This window comes from Trachinotus anak, unplaced genomic scaffold (genome assembly GCF_046630095.1).
Source record: "Trachinotus anak isolate AG129_WGS33_773 ecotype Australia unplaced genomic scaffold, CSIRO_AGI_Tana_v1 ptg000019l, whole genome shotgun sequence".
NCBI classification, from domain to species: domain Eukaryota; kingdom Metazoa; phylum Chordata; class Actinopteri; order Carangiformes; family Carangidae; genus Trachinotus; species Trachinotus anak.
In genome coordinates this window covers 5,531,613-5,536,036 of record NW_027273870.1, presented here as the reverse complement: position 1 = coordinate 5,536,036, position 4,424 = coordinate 5,531,613, and positions in this window count along the sequence as shown.

Here is a 4,424-nt window from a genome sequence, read left to right as displayed (position 1 = left end):
TGATGATTTGTACTTTCATTAATTGTGTTAAATCGCCTTGTGTGAGTTTATGTCACAAGTATCATTTTCTAAATGAAATAATATACGTATAAATAAGAGTAATGGACACAAATAATACATTTTATATCTATCATTTAATATACAATTTGGATCCTCACACATTACATAGGAAAGAACAGGGTGGTGGCTGTTGAAAATAGACTGGTACTGTAGTCGTAAATAGGTGCCTATATATTTGTGTTAACAATAAAAAAAAAAGACAAAAAGACAAATTAATAAAACATAGCAAGATAGGAATTTTCAATTGATTGTAAAGGTTTTCAAATGTCTCTTTCCTAATTAAATATTATGTATTCCTGCTGTCTTTGGAGAGACTGAACTGTATGTTTTTTGAAGTATTTTGTACTGGGATGATAATTGTTTCTACCCCGTTGATAGCTCACTGTATCTCCTCCAGCACTCTGCATACATCTGTGATCTGTGGATTTGTATGCCAACGCTGCGTCTGTATATCTGTGGAGATGCAGTGACAAGTCTCGTCATTTAAAGGTTTTTGGCTCCTGTCTAGAATTGCCAGTGGATGTTTGACAGCAGCAGGCCTTGGGGCAAAGCGCTGTGCTCTTTGTATTCCCATTAACGCTGGTGATTGAAAAATGGCAGATTCCAGCAGAGGCGAATTTAGGCTCAATTATTGTAATAAACCATCTGTGTTATACGGAGGAGAGGCTGCATCTGCTCTTTTAACTGGTGCAATGTTTATCCCAATGTAGACAAAATCAGCAGGGAGAACTGGGAACACAAAATGTTGTCAAGACATGAATTGTTCGCAGGTTGCATACATGGAAGCTGATGAAGGACTGAGGGGTCCTGGACCTTTGCCTCTATAATATGTCACCACTTGTTGCTGATTTGATTTGATCACTGTGATTTCTGTTTGGGCTGCAGCCCCTCACAAGTGAACTAACTTCATGAAATATCATCAGTAAACTAAAATGACAGAGCTTAATTTGATGTTAATTTTCACGCTAATTAGTGTTTTACAAAATGCATAACTGCTTTTTTTAACTACAGCAGATTGTTGATTCACATTTTTCAACAGCTCTTAATGAGAGTAAGTGTCTAACTTTCTGTGGTAGACCCATTTCTCTGCACTTGGATAATAAATTCCCCGATGGTTTAAGCTCCAATTTAAAGCAACAGTTGATGCTTCCATGTTTTGACCTCACGACTTTCTTGGTAAATTAACTTTACAATCAAAGGTGCAACATTTCTGCTAAAGACGACATAGAGCACCTCAATTTGTGGAATAAATGAGACGAGCTCTGCTTTTATCGTGTCATTAGACAGAGAGGGAGATGAGGCAAGAGAGGGGAAGGAAATCGGAACATAATGAGAGAAGTAGAAGAGAAGAAGTCGAGGAGTGTAAGAGAACATTAACTGACACACACACAGACAGGCAGGTAGACAAAGTTACACAATAATCTACACACAAATACACATGTACACAGTCTAAACATTCACAACCCAGGTTGTGTCTTAACTTTTCTGTCAGTGGAAAGTTTGCTTATGGTGGTGCATAGGTTGAAACTCTCCAAACTTGTCAATGTTTTATTTTGTGATGAAACAGAAACAGGTTAGACTTAAGGAGCAAAGTGTGATTCTTCTGTGGAGATTTTCAAAACACTTAATACCAGAACAGCTTGACAGTTCTGTCGTTCTACAAAGTCACACATCTACAGTGACCTTTAAAAGACGGCATTCCACTAGATTTCGCACTCGTGTATGAAGTCTAACTCTTAAGATGTGACCAACACCAGACACAGGTGACCTTGCAGACATGTGATGGCAGACAGTACGTGTCTTTATGATTCTGTCTGCAGCAGCATCAACATGTTTGTGTGCACTAACCTGAAGATATTTCTGTTGTTTCCATCTTTCATACAGCAGTGAGCTAAGCAACCTTAAAGGTCCCATATTGTAGAAAGTGAGATTTCCATGCATTTTTATTATTATTATTATTATTTTTATAAAACAGGTCTAGGTGCTATACAGATGCTGTGAAAGTATAAAAGTATACAATCCATGGAGAAGTGCTATGTTCAAACATTATCAGCTTCTTTGCCTTCACTGGCATATCTTATTATAGAAAATATGAACAACAATACTTCAACTGTGCATTAAATCAAAGACACTAAAATATTATGAGACAAATAGTTTCTTTATTCTTTCACTTGACAAATGCAAACTGAGGCCCAGCAGTCTTTGAATTATCAGTGTGAATTTTTTAGTCAGCAGTATAGAGAACTGCCTGCAAAACATTTACAGTTTTATCTGAGCATAGCAGAAAAATGGAAATTCTCAGACGCAAGTGCAAGTTCCTAAAATCAGTACTGGTTTGGGGCTTGGGTAAATGTATGTTGCTGCTTCCCAGTCACCATCCACTACTGGATATAGGGATGTTGTATTTAAAATGTCAACAGCCAACAGGAAGTGGACATTTCATTTTTTAATTCATTTTTATGGAACCAACAGCTGATAACAGTAGGTAGACACATAGTCTGTACACATAGTATTTGGAGGAAGATTATTGCAGTGATATTATCTGCTATCATAAGTGTGTTCAGGGCCTCTGGCCTGACTAATAATCAGAGATGGACAGATTCTAGGAATAGCAAGTTTTATGTAATCAAATATGGCTGACTCAGAAAAGACAGGCCATGGAGTTGAGAGCTTTCACCTGGCTGTTAAAGCTCCTCTTCAACCCTCGGAGTCACTCAGTGGTTCGGGCAGCTGGAAGTCTCGCCTGACCCTTACAGCTGCGCAGGTACAGTGTGTACAGTGTACAGTGTGAGCAGAATAAGTGCCTGAAGAGAAAGTGTGACAGTTGGCAGGTGGGATGTACAATATGTGTGAGTCAGGCTGATGTGGAAGGCAGTGGATGTACCACAGCGTCAAAGTGTCCCTCACCCTCTGCTACTCTTTCTCCCGGCCTGACTGCAGTGAATAGAAGCTGGATAAGCACATATCTCAAACACTGTAAGTTTGAAAAATAAAATGGTCTGTGTGCTTTTCTGGTTGTTACAGAAACAAAGCACAGACAAAAGCATCATTGACGTGCACACTAAAACATCCTCCCTATTCAGCACCTTGCTGTACCACAACAACAGAGCTGTTAGTTCCACTCTTGAACTGCACCGGCTGTGCCATCAAGACGTTTTTCACAACACACACCGTCCTAGAAGGAGAAAGAGAAGACTGGCAGTGTCGTGAGTAAATGTAAGACTTGTTCCACAAGCAATGAACAGTTGTGTAAGCTGGCCCCTGGGGCTCTTGGTTTCCCATTCTGCTTGGCGTTTTCATTTAAGAGTATGTTTGGTAAACTGGAGGCATAAAGGGAGAAAGACGCGGGCATTTATCAGGCGTGGTGGGTATAATGAAGAGATGCTAATCAGCTGCATTATGGGATATGAAGGATTTTAGGTGCTTTTTAAGTTTGACCCATACTAGGAACTAAAAGACAGGCGATCTCAGCCTCTGCTGCACCTCTCTCTTTTCTCTCTCACGTCCATCAATTTTGCTAAACAATATACAATAAAGTCCTTTAAAAACTAATGTATGTTTCCATTTCCATTAAAAAAGTAACAGTACTCACCCATGTACATGTGGTTTAAGATAAAAGTCACACTGTTACTAATGCTTCCTGTAGTTAAAGTACTTTATATTGCCTTCAAAAAGAAACAAGTTCTATTTTTTAATGTGCATCTAGAGGGTGGATACAGTGTTTTTCTTGTTCTTCTGAATAGTGCTTAGTCTTCCTGCTTGGACACTGTCACACGCCTACGAAGAGCAGAGTGATCACTTAATAATGCCTCATTTTTCAGCTTTTTCCGGTGGTGGAACCACCCATTATTTCCACTAGATAAAGGACAGTTCACATTTTTCAACTCAGGTCTTCAAACAATAGTCAGGGGCCCATGTTACAAACAGGTTTTGCTTGCTGTAATAATTAATAAAGACCCCTTCTTAAAGCAATTTCAATGTAAGTGGTGGGGAGTCAATCCACACTCCTAGTTCTGTGCAAAACTATATTCCAGAGTTCAGCTGAAGCTAATAAGAGGCTTTTGCAGTCTAAGTGAAACAAATCAAGTGTGCAACATTTTTAGTACGACATTCCTTCCACAATCTCAGCATAAAACTGTGTGGAAACAAAAATGGGAAATTTGGCACTTAAAATACCCACTGGATTTAAATTTTTTTTTTCAGTGTTCACATAGGCATATGTTCACCTGGCAATGTTAAGTCATTGATGCATCGGATCTGCATAACAAGTGTTCAGAAAATGACCAAAACCAAGAGACACAAACAAACACCAACCTCATTTATCAGCTGTGATGCAATAACAAAATCAAGAACTACACTGAATC